Consider the following 17,212-nt stretch of genomic DNA (forward strand, 5'->3'; position numbering starts at 1 on the left):
AAGAAGATGCATCAAGAAGGCATTCAAAGACTCCTTAAACAAAATTGCAGCATTCTCGTTGACTCGGAGGAATCCTGGCCCCATGTCTATGGACAGTAAAAGAAGCATCTGGTAATGATTTTCCTTAGAATCAAGTGGAAGTCACTGAAAATGTCAAATGCAGCACAACACATCCCAAACTATCTACACAGTGCTCCACCTGGCAGAGTCTGCAAGTTCTAATTTGGTTTCATCTTCTATGTTAGAACTATTGATCAGGAATTCCCAACCTTTTTTATGCCATGAACCAATACCATTAATCAATAGGTTTCATGGATCCCAGTTTGGGAACCCCTGCTATAGAGGAACTGCCCTAGGAGATGAGTTGAGTACAAATGTCTCTGTACTCATCTCATGATGTGCCTGCTGTATAAATCCTATGAAAAGAGATCCATACTTTTCAAGGAGTCACTGTGAATTTTATTGCCAGTATAATTTTTTGCAGTGAAGGATAAGGTGCATTTTCTTATACACTTCAGTGAATGAATCTATAAAGGCTTGGAGTTTAGCCTCAGAGCACTGGCAAGGACAAACATCATCCGAGTGCTACAGCTTGATGGCCGAGGATGAAATTTGATTCTGGAGCGGGGTTGTTGGTTATTGAACATTTTCTTGTAGATTAGCTCCACTCCAGTGGAAAGCTTCTTGAAAAGGTGCAGTATTGTTCAAGAAAGGTCGAGATGAGGAGAGATGAGGAGCGATAAGGGGCAAAAGTGGAGGTTGATACGTTCTTGAATAGTAGCAGTGTCAAATACTACAGGGAGAAGGCAGGAGAGTAGGGTTGAGAGGGATAACAAATCAGTCATGATGGAATGGCGGAGTAGACTCAATGGACTAAATGGGCTAAATCTGCTTCTACACCTTATGGTCTAGTGATGCAGTTTTACACGGCTCATTTGGGATTGGGTTTGTGGTTAATCTATTGATCAATGGGCAGAGAATGGAAAATAATTTCCTAGAAGGATTCTTCAAAATTCCTCCTTGCCTGACAGATTCAAAAGCTTCTGCAAGATCAACAAAGGCCCAGCAAGGTGTTCTTGTAATAATCCTATTACTGCACACACAGGCCAAATGCAGGGAGGAAATGGGAGCAACGGCTTTAGGCAATGCTCGGATATTTTCATGCATTGCTGTCCAGGACAGCAGATCTTACAGCTCCAATGACCCAGTTTTGATTATGACCTCTGGGGCTATCTGTATTGAATTTGAGTGTTCTAAAGCAATTCCTTCGGGTACTCCAGTTTCCTCCCACATTTCATAGACATGCAGACTGTTAGGTCAATTACCTATTGTAAAATGACCATTGTACAAGTGCCTGATAGGAAAATTGGTGGGAGGAGCAGGGAGGTGTTAATGGGCATGTGAGAGAAGTGGAGTGATGGGATTACTCTGTAATCTGACGTCGTTAAATAGTTTCCTTCCATCATATGAGAAAATGTTAACTGAATTGTAGATGTAAAAATTACAGTATATGCATATAAAACTGCACTTGAATGGGCCACAGTAATCTGTCAAAAACAACTTTAATGCAGTTTCACCCAAGCAAAACACAATCTGCTTGAAAAGTGTTATTGAATGTAATTAAATTCCATTTTACAAAGTTAAACATTTTTCCATCTTCTCAAATGATGAAGCAGACCGCAACAGAAGAGCAGACTAGGCACTTCACTATCAATGCTACAGGAAAGTAATACTTTGTGGAAACAGATGCTTAATCACTTGTTTAAATGAGTCAGCCCCAGGGCATGCACTTTACCCCAAGAGAATAATAAACTCTACAAAAAAATTCATTGTGCAGATCCACCTTCCCACCACTGTGCAACTCTTTTTTCCCATGCAAATTTTGGCTTGAAATGACCGTAATGGCATCATTATCAAGTATTTCAATCTACTCCTGCAGTCTCTCTGGCACTATTAAGTGGATTAGTTATCCTTTACTAGCAAACACTGATACCTTGCAATGATAAAAGTAAATAATTTAACTATCTCATTAAATAACTATCTCAGCATTTTGACCAATTATGTCCTTTACAAATAGAGTGTTCCTATACTGTGCAGCCATGCTGTTTTCTGTTATCATTGCTTTTTCTTGTTCAGATACACCAAAATCCTTAAGGTGTAAAACCATAGTACATCACTTTAGCAAATACAAAGATTCTCAGATTCAATGTATACTTATTATCAAAGTACATATACAGAATACAACTCTGAGATTCTTCCTCTGGCAGGCAGCCGGAAATTGAAGAAACACCATGGAACTCGTTCAAGAAAACATCAAACACCCAATGTGCAAAAAACAGAACAAATTACGCAAACAGCAAAAAGCGAGCGAACAACACTTGAAGTATCAAACTTCAAAACCAGGAGTCTGATAGCATTCAGTTTAGTTCAGTAAGTACATTGGTCCAAATTAAGTAAAAGTATAGATATTTAGGTTAAACTAAATATCAGAGCATACTGTATAGGTTAAGTCTAACCAACAATAGAAATAATATAATAAATGAATAATAATAGTCTGTCAAGGATAGGAACTTACAAAAATGAATTTATTCTATTATTTTCATGTTTTTTTTTAGCGTGTCGCACCAGACAGTCAGCCATTCTTGTCTGGCGCGTAGTGTCAGGATTGGTCTCCTTTCCGATTAACTGGGTCACGACATGAACGTTCCTGACTCAATCCTTGTTGCTCTTTATGAGGCCGAGTGGCTAGCTCGACGCCCAACCCGGCACAGATGGAAAGCATGCTCCGGGGGTGGCCCAACTTGGATTCGAACTCAGGAGCCTTCGCTCCAGAGTCCAGCGCTGTTGCCATTGCACCACCAGCCGGCCATTTTCATGTTGATAAATAAACAGAGGCTTTTTTAAAAATCTCATTTATTGTTAACCTTAAACTATGCTGGTGAGTTGAGTTACTGGACATCCCCACATATTTGTCACATATTTCCTGGAGCATTCCTCCCATATTTTCTTCCTGCCTTTGTTGTCTAATTAGCAGGCCAGTGTTGTAGTGGCACCCACACCAGACTTCGAGGCAAGTGATCTCAGGTTCGAATCTGGCTGGTTCCTTGCACACTTTCTACCTGTGCTGAGTTGAGTGTCAAGCTAGCAGTTTGGCTTCAAAAAACAAACAAGTGCTAAAGAAACAGAAAAGCTGTCGCCCAAGATGCCATAAAGCACGGAAGAACTCAACAACTTTGCTGACTAATACTGGTGTGAACAGCTAAAATTTATAATTCTCATTTGTCTCACTATATCTCTGTACTCTTGTCAAGCCCTGCAATATCCTAAACTAAGTTGGCAAGAGATTGATTTTAAATGTTACTAATTTGGCCGCTTCAACCACAATTTCTGGTAGCTCATTCCAAATACACACCACCCTTTGTGTGAAGAAACTGCCACTGATTTCTCCTTTAAATCTCTCACCGCTGATCATAAACCTCTGCCGTCTTGTTTTTAGCATCCCTTCTGAAGAGACAGACTATGTGCTTTCACCCTATGTCTATCCTATCTATTCCCCCACCTTCGGTCCCCACCTGGCACTCAGCTCTCACCTGTGGCTCCCCGTAGCTGTTTGCATGCGACAGCGGCCACACCCCGGGCAACGGCTCCGACAAGCCGGCTAAACCAGGTGAGGGTAGCCGACGGGTCTCAAACCCTCGGTGAGATAGGGAGTTGTCTATCCCAGCATGTGAAGACAGACTCCAGCGGATTGAGCTGACGAGACCAATGGAAGGTCCAACGGTCAAGAAGGCGGTCTCTGCAAGCGTCGTGGAACATGTAGAGCAGGACAAGACACAGAAGATGTCCTGGTCATCCACTGCCTGCCACTGGACCCAGATGGGAATTGGGAAGAGAGAGTGAGGCTGACGCTGCGTAACTCTCCCTCACTTAAATCCAAATGACGCGCTAGTCTCGACACCATCATAATGGTGTCGAGGTCCTCATCGACGTCAACAATGGACGAACAACAACATCCTATCTATTATATAGCTCTACCAGGTCACCCCCAAATCTCCTACATTCCAGGTATTAAAGACCGAATCTACGCAACCTCTCCTTGTCATTCAGGCCCTCAAGTCCAGATGACATGCTTATAAATCTTTTCTGCACACTTTCTAGTATTTTTCCTATAACAGAATAACTGAAACTGTACACAATACTCCAAGTCAGCCTCACAAATGTCTTATATACCTGCAACATTACTTCCCAACACTTATATTCAATGCCCTAATAAGGTCAATATGTCAAACACCTTCTTCGCTACCTTATCTATCTGTGATGCTGCTTACAACAGGTATAAAAGCTAGGTTTAGAACACAAACTTGTAAACAGACAAAGTGTGGTGAGAAGAAAAGGCTAGCATAAATAGTCATGTGGGATAAATGCATTGGTAATAATGGAAATATAGCTCATAAACTAAACCACAGGGTTGGGCATTAATATTCCTGGATATAACATATTCAGCACAAAAAAGTGAAGGATAAAAGATGATTGGGTGAAAGTGCTAACTAAATAAGATTTTTTATTGTACTGTAACAACAGTGGATACCCTTGAGAGGGTACACACACAATTCAGATGGTTAGAACTTAAAAGCAAAAATAATGCAATTCTATAGGCCACCAAATAGGAAAGCAAAAGAAGAAATTGGTGGAATCATGGACTGTTGATATTGGCAGATTTCATTTATGCCAGTGCTGTTAAGAATAATGATGCAGAAAAGATGTACCAGAAGAATTTCAGAAATAAGAGATTTCAGCTACAGGGTTAGATTAGCTGCTTTGTTTTCCTCTCTCCATGAAATAAGATTAGGAAACTATTTGATAGATGAATACAAGATCCAGATTAGACTGTAAATAGAGAAAACTTTTTCCCTGTTTGGTTTTACGAACAAAGTGAAACAGATTTAATATTTTGGACAAAAGACAAGGGAATATTTTTTAATTACAGTGAGTTGTTATGATCTGGAATTCACTGACTCTAAGGTACTGGAATTAGGGTCAAACTCATTACTTAAACAATAGAATTAAAGAACACCTTTGTGGAAATAAATTTGCATATTGTTGGGAACAAATTATGGCATTCCTCCTGTTGGTCAGATAACTATGGTAACATATTACTTATCTCAACTAAATTGGCAACAGGATTACAATTAATTTTAGTGTCCATGGACGACAGGTGAGAAAATCTATCAGGAAAATTAGATTGGCCCCGTTAAACAATATGCGTCAATGTTGTCTCAGAACAGAATACCTAAATAAAACAGCCTGTAAATATACATTTTCTAAGCATTCATGAGAGAATGTATACTGCCTAGAGAAAGTGACTGCATTATGTGTAGAAAAGAGTAGGACATTAGTATTTTCCCAATGGTATGGAACTTTGTTTTTCTTTCATAAAGAAAACTATGCTATTTCTGACTGCTGTTGCCCTTTGTCAGAAAACTTTTCCAAGGGTCAATTTACTACATGCACATTGCATTGCTCTTTGTGCTATGTACTCAGCTTCAATTAAGTATATATTTTAAAATAAATTGTAGAAGGAGGTGACTTTGCAATTAACTACAAAAATCATAGAATCGTACAGCACAGAAACAGCCCATAATCTCTTTCTATGCCAATCCCATCTGACTGCATTAATTCTGTATCCGTATTGGCCTAGGTAACGAAGTACATATCCAAATGTGATTTGAATATTATAATTGTATTTGCTTCTACAACCTCCTCTTACCTGTTCCATCCAGATAATCACCAACCACTCTTCTGAGTGATAATCTTACTCCTCAGATGTCCTTTAAATTTCTCTCTCACATTAAACCTGTGTCCTCCAGTTCTAGACTCACATGCCCAGAGAAAAGGAGTCTGGCTATCTATCCCATCTGTGCATTCTCCTATTTTTTTAAACCTCTTTAAGGTCACTTCATAGATTAATGTACTGCTGATGAGACACAAGGGACTGATTTTTATTCCTTGCAGACATGATGAGGTAATAGTAGTCTCCTTATATGTTATTGTACAGTGAAAAGTTGCCTCAACAAGTTGAAGATTATATGCACGCCTCTTCACCACAATGATGCTATTTTTTTATTAGCTTTCTATCTGATGAAGGCAACTTTCATCACAACTTCAATCATCTGTAGCCCATATTACTGTGATTACACAACACAAAAATTTACAGTACTTTTGAAAGCCTGAATGTAAAATGGGATGTTTTCTTTCCTGATAAGTCTACACTTAACCAAAAAGGCATTTCTCACAGGGATATCTAGCATTTCCAGATGTGAATAGTGTGACTTGGCCATCACAACTTGACAGTTGGTTAATTAACATTGGGCTTGCGAGGGAGTGTGGAGCGAGTGGCTACAGTCCTACAGGGAAGACTGTCTGTTCTGTCTGTGCTATGGAGGGGAACATGACATAAAAGGGAAACATTTAGAAAATAAAAGACAGTTTACTTCAAAGAGCATTTCTGGCAGAAAGAACACGTTAATGTAAAAACCAAAATTATACAGTGGATTGTTTTTGCATTGGATTAAAGCATCTGCAATTTCTTGTTTCTATAAAATTATAGACATGCAATTAATTAGTTTTCAACACACTTCCTATCATTTTTATATTTCCTTATTATTATGCATGATGAAGATTACTAAAAATTGAAGTAATACAAGTTCAAAGAACATGAACTTCTGTAAAAGAAGGATCAGAGTCATCTCTGCTTCCTGAGGAGCCTGAGGTCCTTTGGAGGATGCAGGCTTCTCCTTCACATGTTCCAGCAGCCTGCTGTCACCAGTACAATCTTCTATGTGATAGTGTGCTGGGGCAATGGCATCGACACGGGTGATGCCAACAGGCTCAATAAACTGATTAGAAAGGATGGTTCTGTTATATTTGAACCTTAAGATGCTATCCATCCTAATCCAATCATTCAAGGCTGGGTCTGTAGCCCTGTAGATCACAATTCAAGTACACATCTTGGTACCATTTAAATTTCAGATAGTGCATTTCAAATCCCTGTCACCTACTGCTGAAAATTATTCTACTGTAGTCTTTCTATCAAATAGTTTACATCTATGCCTGTTTTTGTCCCCCTGCTATTTAAGTGTCTATATACACCTCTATTAAGTCTCCCCTCAGTTTTCTCTGTTCCAAAGAGAACTATTCTACCTTAGCCCACCTTTCCTCATAGCTACAATTTTACTTTCGGTCACTTCATCTCTCCTGAACTCTACCTACTTGTTTCTCTTTTAATCTCATCTACCTTTTCTTTGCATTATACCTCTAAAATGGGCTGCTGCTTCAGAATTCCAGTGAGCCACGTTCAATCATGACCTCCAGTGCAACCTGTGTGGAGTTTGTAGGGAGAATAGAATTAGAGTAACATTAACGCAGGGGTTCCTAACTTTTTTTACGCCATGGACCCTTACCATTAACCGAGGGGTCAACGAACCCCAGGGTGGGAACCCCTATCTTAATGGATGCCTGATGATCATTATGGGTTTTGGTGAGCAAAAGACCCATTTTTGTTCTCCATGATTCTACAAAATCAGTTGACACCAACAAAGCTTGCTTCTATTTAAATTTTTACAATGTCAACATAGAATTATAATAAACAGGATAAATTTAAAGATTTCTAATCTAGACAGGAATTGTGGTTTCTTTATTGCTGAATAACAAAACTGGAGGAATCTAAACACTGTAATCTAGTCAAGTTCAAATGAGATCATAGGCACCAAGTCATTATCTGAAGCTAGGCTTCATCTCACACAGGCAGCCTAATGATTAATTAAGGTTAAATAAAATGGGCTTTCAAAAGGGTTTTAAGGCAGAAGTCCAAGAGGCAGTGTGACTTTTGTCATTAGTTGTTTTTAATCTTTTCAGTTTGGCCCACAGTAATAAAAGAGGTTTTGGCCACTTTGCATTATAACTATGAAACTGCTAAAGTCATTTTGGAAGGTCTCAAACTTTAGAATTTGAGCACAGAAAACATATTCTCACCTTGCCAGAAATTTCTTTGATACTGCATTAAGCAGCCATTCAAGCAGATTCATATTACTGTAAATATTCTTTGAATAAGCAATAATTTATATCCAGTATTTGACTGAAAAATGACTTTCAACTATTTAACAGGATAGGAAAAACAAACTTTTGTTGTAACTTCATCAAGATTTTAAAATTTATTAATGGTTGGTTAGAATTAGGGATACTACTGCTTCATAACTGACTTGGAGTCACAAGAAATTCAAGATTACCTTTATGGATAATCCTGTTGGCAATTAGACTGGTAAAAAATAAGAAGCCAGAAAGTTTTTTTTAATGCAAACATTTTCAATGAAAAGGTAGGACATGATAAAAAGATGTAGGATGTGAAACTTCCTATGAAGGAAATTCCAGGGAATACATCATTAGTTGGCAACTCCTATCGGAATGGTTTGGCAAAAGGAGCACATTTGAGTTCTATGTGGCTTTATTTTCCTTCTCTGTAAAAGTGTCAGGCATAGAAAGATGCAAGTTACAGATTGTCAGCTTGTAGTTATTGACTACTTTAATTACTGACTATATTCTATAGTTCAAAGTAAATTTATTATCAAAGAACAGATGTCACCAACCCTGAGATTAATTTTCTTGCATTATTAAATCTGTAATAAAGTACTAACCATAATAGAATGAATACAAGACTGCACCAACTTTGGTGTTCAACCAGTGTACAAAAGACAACAATCTGTGCAAATTACAAAAAGAAAGAAATAATAATAATAAATAAGCAACAAATATCGGGAACACAAGATGAAGGCCCTTGAAAGTGAGTCCACAGCTTGTGGGAACAGTTCAATGATGGGGCAAGTGAAGTTGAGTGAAGTTATCCCCGTTGGTTCAAGAGCTTGATGGTTGAGAGGTAATAACTATTCCTGAAACCAGTGGTGCAAGTCCTGTGGCTCCCGTACCTTCTACCTGATGGCAGCAGTGAGAAGAAAGCATGTCCTGTGTGGTGGGAGTCCCTGATGATGGATGCTGCTTTCCTGCAACAGTGTTTCATGTAGATGTACTCAATGGTGGGGAGGGTTTTACCTGTGATGTACTGGGCCATATCCACTACTTCTTGTATGATTTTCCATTCAAGGACATTGATGTTTTTATACCAGGCTGTGAACCACACATCTATAGAAGTTTGTCAAAGTTTTAGATGTCATGCTGAATCTTTGTAAACTTCTAAGGAAGTAGAGTCACTGTCATGCTTTCATCATAATTGCACTTACGTGCAGGGTGCAGGACAGGTACTCAGAAGTGATAACACTGATCCTCAAATGAGCATTAGCTCATGGACCTCTGGTTTCCCCCACCTGAAGTCAATAATCAGCTCCTTGGTCTTGCTGACATTGAGTAAGAGGTTGTTGTTGTGAAACCACTCAGCCAGATTTTCAATCTCCTTCCTATATGCTGATTAGTCACCACCTTTGATTCGGCCTAAGACAGCAAACTTGAATATGGTATTGGGGCTGTGCTTAGCCACACTGTCATAAGTGTGAAGCCAGCAGAGCAGGGAGCGAAGCACACAGTCTTGTGATGCACCTGTGCTGATGGAGACTGAGGAGATGTTGTTGCCAATCTAAACTGATTAGGGTCTGCAAGTGAGGAGACAGCTAAGCATCTGGATATGCTATAGCTTTACATTTCTTCTTGTATGTTACTTATCAATCCAGATCATCTTCTTCCACAGCCGAAGCTACATGGCATTGAAAAGATCATGTTGCAACTGCTATTACACACTTTATACAGTAATATTTGCAAATATTGTGAAATGTATGTTAATTGTTCTAGAAACTCTAAGAATGACATTCAAAAGAGCTGCTCATATCTACTTCATGATTTGAATAGGTAATAGCAGACAATGGTAATGGTAATACTCAGTGCAGGATATCAGGGTGGAGATATGTCTCTACCAAAGGGTGTAAAGTGCTTCTTCCCTCCGCCAACCTGCAGGTCACCCTTGGGCAAGGGGTACTACCTACTTAGCCCCCTGATCAGGGTCGCGTTAAGCCATGGGAGCAGGTAGTGGATGGTCGTATGAGCAGTTGGTGCATATCACAAGTCCTGGTTATGTGACCACTGACGCCAGGCAGACAATCTCTGAAGAGTATTGATAATGGCTGGGGTCACCTGTCTTGTAAAGACACTGCCCAGAGGGCAGCAATGGCAAACTACTTCAGTAGAAAAACTTGCCAAGAACATGCTCATGGAAAGACCATGATCGCCCACGTCACATAATGGTGATGATGAAAACTCAGTGGAAGTAATGGAAAAGTATCTAGTCTTTCAACATATTTATTTACTTACTTACTTTTATTTAGAGATATAGCACAGAACAGCCCTACCAGCCCAACAAGCCATGCTGCCCAGCAACCCACCTATTTAACGCTGACCTAATCACAGGACAAGTTACAATGACCAATTAACATACTAATTGGTACGCCTCTGGTCTGTGGGAGGAAATCAGAGCACCCAGAGGAAACCACATGGTCACAGGGAGAACATACAAACTCCTTACTGATGACGCCAAAGTTGAATTCTGAACTCTGACGCCCGAGATTGTAACATCACATGATAAAAGCAACAGAAATATATCCAAGATCAAATGGCACAGGACAGAAGTTCTACGGGGAAAGGGAAATTACTCTGCAACTTTTATAGGTATTAGAATATCAAATAAGAGGTTTCCTGATCATATGGTACCAGATTCCAGAATATTGCACACCTGGAAACAATAGTTCAATATTAATACATTTATAGTTACGAGACACTTCACTTAATCTAAAATAAGGTTCAAATTAGCACTCAAGTGACTAACAAATGTTCATATGCATCATAAATAATTGACTTTGCTCAGCTATCTTCACCCAAATAGGTGCTGAAAGGCAGAATTCAAGTAATTCTATTATTATTCCTAACAAGGTAAATTATTACATTGGTAAAAATTACATCATATGATTACGTATATACAAGCTATGAGAAGGTAATAATGAATAATACATACAAAATATTCCACAGTAGTTTAGACGGTAAATATTTGGAGCAAAAAATCCATGAAGACTGGAACCACCAAAGTTCAACCGGCAGTGTTAAGTTGTTGCTCAGTTTTTCCAGTGCCCACCCAGGTGTACGTTTCAGGAGGTGACGGCAATCAGTAACAGGAACTTTAACTTATCTTCCACTCCCTTACTCAGGGGAGCTAAAGCAAATAGGATCACTCTAGGTTTAATCAACTAGTTCATTACCAACCTAGCACTTTCTGGTTTCTATTGTTTAACTACAGATTTATTTTATCAACTAAGCAAAGAAACAGCCACCTTGAGTAGAGAACACCAAAGGTAATTGCAAACAGATAGAATTTGGCAAGTTGAAAATTCAATTTAATTCCCATTTCATAATTTCACTTTCACAAAATAATGATGGCAACTTAAGTACAAAACCTCTTTATGTACAAAGTGTAAATTAGGCATAGGAGTAGGTCACGCAGACCTTAAACCTGCCCCACTGTTTAATAAGACCACGGCCAATCGAATGTAACTTTATGGTGTTGCTGCCTCCTCACGATAACCTTTCAGCCTCATCAATAATAAGTTCTGAAAAAAGGCCTCGGCTAGAAACATTGACAAATTGTTCATTTCCATGGATGCTGCCTGACCTGTTGAGTTCCTCCAGCATTTTGCGTGTGTTGCTTTCAATTTCCAGCACCTGCAGAATTTCTTGTGTTTTTTATTTATCCTTGCCTTCTAAATATTCAAAAAATCTGCTTCCAATGTCCTTTGAGGAAGGAGCGTCTAAAGCAGGGGTCGGCAACCTTTTTCCCTCTTGCGTATTAATGAGCAGACAGTGGGCCAGATAAATGTCATAAAAAACTTGAAATATGGGAATTATCCATTTAAATACATCTAGTTATGTTTTGCCTCAAATTAATGAATAACACATGCTAGAAAATCATTTGTGCTTAACCAAGGATGCCAATTAGTAATCGAAGAACTCAGATTAGTTGTAATTTATTTCAATCAATGCATCTTTTGAATCTATTAAAAGGACACAAAGAATCTTTAAACATAAAATGTATGAACATGATGCATTGAGTGGTGGTAAATTAAGTATAATAAAAAAGAAAACTTTAATGCGAACCGTCGATAAATCAATGTGAAACTTGATGCTGTTTGTTGCGTGAAAGCTTCTCAATATTGGGTGTCAGATTTGTTGGTGCCAAGAGCAAGACATTATCCCAGACATCCCACCCTGCAAAAACTCATTTCAGGGAGATAGCACCCCCATTTCAGGGAGTTAGCACCCCCGCCCCCCGCAACCCCATATCCCCCCACCATCGACCTCCAAAGGCGCATGTATACCGGAAATTTGATTATGAAAGAACACAACAATTTATTTGACACATATTGAAACTATTTACACATACACATATATATATATTCATTCCTTGTTGAGTATTTTGTTGGCAATCTCAATGCTAATGCAAATAGCTTTTCTATTTCTTTTGCAAACTTTCCTTGTACTATGATGTGGCTCTGCTGAAAAGAACTCTGAAATACTTGAGCAGCCTTCCCTGCGATTGGCCTCCCTAATATGTTGTGGTCCCTAAAAGAAAAAAAAGCATAAGGTGTATCCTTATTATATTGTCTTATGTAATACTTTGTTTCGTGATTCTGTCTAATCTGTAAACCAATCTGTAATCTGTAAACTGGGTATATGCAGAAAATGTGACATTAAAATATGTGCTTATATATTATCATGGAGTCATTTTTTAATTCTATTACAACTTTAACCATGTCTACAGGGAGTTTGGCCTCATCACGTAGGACATCAATAGAGTAGCTCCTTAGCAGCTGGCCAGCTAGTTTAAGTAACGTTAGCTATGCTAATGAACGAATGACACCTGTTAAACTCACCTCAACATGTCTTTTACAGTCATTTAACCCACCATGGGCAATGGAAAAGTCACTGTTGCAAATAGCGCAGCAAGCAACACTGTCATTATTTTTGACCCCTATTAGGCAGGGGTACACTTTAGTGTAGTCTGGGGTGAAGTGTGTTTTATATTTCCTTTTTTTGAAACACTTTGTCATGGCGGTGCAGGATACGAAACTGAACCGATGGAGAGACAGAGGTTGACTGTAAAGCCCGCCCACAGAGAAAACTGATAGGTCTACTTAGCACAAAGAGAGACCAATCAGGATGCTCGTTCTTGCTCCCGCTCTCAATCTCGCTCCCGCTCCGGTTCTCGCTCGCGCTCCCGTTCTCCCTCTCATTTCCGGGATATTATATATAATTTGCAGGTGTCAGGGAGCTGCTACTAATATGCGGGAAACTCCTGGAACTTCCGGGAGAGGTGGGATGTCTGTTATCCAGATGGGCATCAGTCAGTCTTGTTCTCAAATGGTTCTTGGTGTGCTTCATTTTTGAAAATAATTGCTCACACAGATAAGTGCTGCCAAACAATGATGCCATCTTTTTTGCATGGTCCACTAAGTTAGGATACTTCCCACTTGGATGAATATAGCTGGCACGAGTATTTCCTTCATTTTCACTGCTTTTCTTGGCAAAAAATAACATCTGTTTTCCGAAACTAGCCTTCTTTCGCTCAATTTCATTTTTCCTTGCTTGCCCAGTAAACTTGTTAAAATTTCCACTATGGCGGGTCTTGTAATGTCACCTGATATTTGCCAACTTCTTCACAGCAACATTTTCTAGACACCAGTGTATACCAGTGTTTGGTTTGGAACAAAACAGAACCTGGGGCCAGTGTAACAAGACAACATGCATGTCCCATCAGTGTGGTCGCGTGAAACACTCAGAATAAGGAAAAATCACTCGCAGGCCGGATAAGCATAGTATCCCAATATTTGCTCGCGGGCTGGTCGAAATAGCTTCACGGGCCGGATCTGGCCCACGGGCTGTAGGTTGCCTACCCCTGGTCCTAAGAATCAAAAGTTGCTCTATCTCATCTCTGCCACACACTCAACATTTTCGAAACAGCTTCTTCCGCTCTGCTATCAGACTTCTGAACAGTCGTGAACATTACCACACTATTTTGTACTATTTATTTTTTAAATATATTCTTATTGCAACTTAAATCGGTAACCCCTTGTTTTTTTTTAAAAACCAACAATCCTTATTTCTAAATTCTCCCACAAGAGGATATATAAAAAAACTTAATACTTGTATATTTCCATCAAGTCCACATGCATACTCCTAAATTCAGGAGATATAAGCAAGGTCTGCCCTATCTTCCCAATAATGCAACCTGGCCAGTCCAGGTATTAGTCCAGAAAACCTTCTTTGAACTAGTTCCAAATGGTTCTTTAGGTGAGATTAATACTGAATACAGAAGTCTCATCAATGCCCTATATAATTGAAGCCAGCCAGCTCCCACTGCACAACACATTCCTCTGATAATAAAGAATCATGGCCAGACTCCGAGAAATGATATTGATGACGATATTAACAATCACCTTACATGGACCAGCAGAACCTTTGGTCAAACAAGGAAAAAATATGTTTGAAGATGCATGAACAGCACCGAGGTTAATTTGAATGATAAACCTACAGTAGATAGAAATTAAAGTGAGGGATATCATTTCCAAAACAATAGATAACAAAACAATTAATCAGGATTTCAGCAGATGAGATGAACAGGTCAAATTTGACACTAATTTCCTACAGCTGCGAGGGGCAAGGACTGAGTGGTTGCTTGGAAGAGGAGTTTGCCATCAGGTCCTAAAGTAATGGGTTTATTCTTCTCAATATTTTCCAATAGTTTTATTCTCAATTGGTAATCTAAACCAGAGGAATTTCACATTTGTCGAAGGAGCTGGTGGAGATCTCAATAAACTTAAAAAAATTTGATTTTTGGATGATGTTACTGTAGATAAGTAGGAGTGAACCAAGAACAGTACATCTTTCAGTGACACCACAGGAGGAGACAGATATTACAGGTAGTTCTTTGTCTATGACTGAACAGATAATAGACAAACCAGGCAAGTACAGTTGTAATTACACCTAGCTGAATAACAATATCAACAAAATTCATATTTGAAAAACACCACCCGGCTTCCATATAAAATCTACCAGCTCATTTGATGGTTATTAAAATAATTAGATTTGAGATTTATTTTCCTTAAATATTTGAGGTGACCCAGTAAGCCCTGGTCATCTGTGTTTCGAAAAGATTTGAGCTAACTGGAATAAACAAATAATGCCGTCTCTTAAGGTTATCATAGCTTGTAGTATTAGATAACTTTAGAAAGGAAAGGGACATGCAGAAAGCAAACTTAAATAGTTGTTTAGTTCAAACATTTATGCATTTTTGTATTTGCCCTTACCTACAAAATCCCATTAAAAAGTTAATTAGAATCCTATTTAATGTACTGACCTAGGAACCTAAAGTGACTAGTATTGGTGACACTGCGATTCTGTATTGTCCCATTAAGACAACAGAAGAATTTAGCAGAATAGTTCTTCAAACTCCTACCATCTTTGTACAAGTAATTAATGCACAAAATACAAAAACTCATAATGTATGCAATATATTTATTACAGTCAGCTCACTTTTAAAATTTGGGGTACAACTACACTTCAGATCTGCTCACCTTCAAATTCTCTATTTGAAAACACAAAATTGTGATCAGTTCTAGGATAACAGAGTAAAAATGAATACTAGTTAATTCTATTGAAATAAACTTGAGGAAATACTTACCTCTGTTTGGGAACAGGAGGAAACTCCCAAGAGATTAGAATTGTTCTAACTGGGCTAAAAATGGCCAAGTGAAAAAAATATATAACATGGATTTTTAAATTAAATAATGCATTTTATAGCAGTGTGAACAGAGCCTAATCAAGAATGCTATTTGGCAGGGTCAACAATTTTAAGGCAGCCTGAGAGGACCTCTAAGAAGTGAGCCTTACAAAAGTCTGAAAACTCACATTTTGGCACAAAATTTACCCACCCAGCACCAGCTGCCAATGAAAGGACAATACCAAAAAAATTAGAAAGTGGTTAAAAGTGGAGTGAAATGTGATACAAACCAACAACAGCATGGAATCAAACAACGATATCTACAAAATTTTGAATTCTTAATTTTGATTTGCCCCAGCAAATTTATAAAACAAGCTAGATATTATTATCCTGGCACAATAACTTAGTATAATTTTAGACAAATTCTATAGAAAGTGTAGACTTATATTTATTCACCAACATAACACAGAACAGATATATTATTGGGTAAGTACATGGATGGGAGGAGTATGGAGGACTATGGCAGAGGTATGGTATGGTATATTGTGGCACTAAGTAGAATAATAGTTTGACATGGACTTGATGGGCTGAAGGGCCAGTTTCTATACTGTAATGCTCTATAACTCTTTTTCTAAAAATACTTAAAAGCTAAAGTGAATCAAATGATTCTGATTCTGATGTACTGTCTATAATGTCTGACTTACTGAGTGCAATGCTAGGAGACACCAGTAAATACTCAGGGGTAGTTGGAAATAAAAATCTAAATAATTTTTGCATTTGAAACTTAGCCCTTTCTCTGCACCTAAGGATACACTCATTCTATTATATCATCTAAATATACCTATTTTTTGGACAAGGATTGAAATTCTGACTGGAAGTGATTTTTTAAAAACTCTTAATATATCTTCACAAAATGAACAAAGGGAATACCAGACTACATCTTTATCATTTGCTCCACATGTTTTGTTTGTTTCATCTTCTTTTCTCTAATTATTTTTAATTTGATTGCAGTTATTGAGCTTGGATTTGTTTCGGGTGGACTAGCCGTTCCCAGATTTTTTTTTAATTGTTTCTGCTTGTAGGGGGAAGTAAACAATTCTCATGGGCTTGGGCTTTAACCAACTCCCACAGTTCAGTAATCTACACCAAAATTAGACATTTTTATCTTTATTTGTAAAGCAACAGTGCTAGTACTTGGCAAAGACAGAATATATATCCAGTTAACATTGAAAACAATGCAATTTACCAAACCCACTGCTCATGAATGGAAATGAGACTCATTTCTTCCAACTCAACATCACTCAATGCAATCAAGAAATGTCCATGTAGGTGAGCTTTAAATAGTTTTTTCCCTGATAAATGTGATTGAAATATACTTAAAGATAGTATTTG

At 38.3% G+C, this 17,212-nt stretch overlaps 1 protein-coding gene across 4 annotated transcripts in view; it reads right to left on the reverse strand.

Annotated features, from left to right (window-relative positions):
- Window positions 1-17,212, reverse strand: part of smtnb (smoothelin b) — a 276,940-nt gene that overhangs the window by 134,008 nt on the left and 125,720 nt on the right. The gene's annotated exons all lie outside the window — the stretch shown is intronic.

The sequence above is a fragment of the Mobula birostris genome, chromosome 31 (assembly GCF_030028105.1).
Source record: "Mobula birostris isolate sMobBir1 chromosome 31, sMobBir1.hap1, whole genome shotgun sequence".
Lineage (NCBI taxonomy): Eukaryota > Metazoa > Chordata > Chondrichthyes > Myliobatiformes > Myliobatidae > Mobula > Mobula birostris.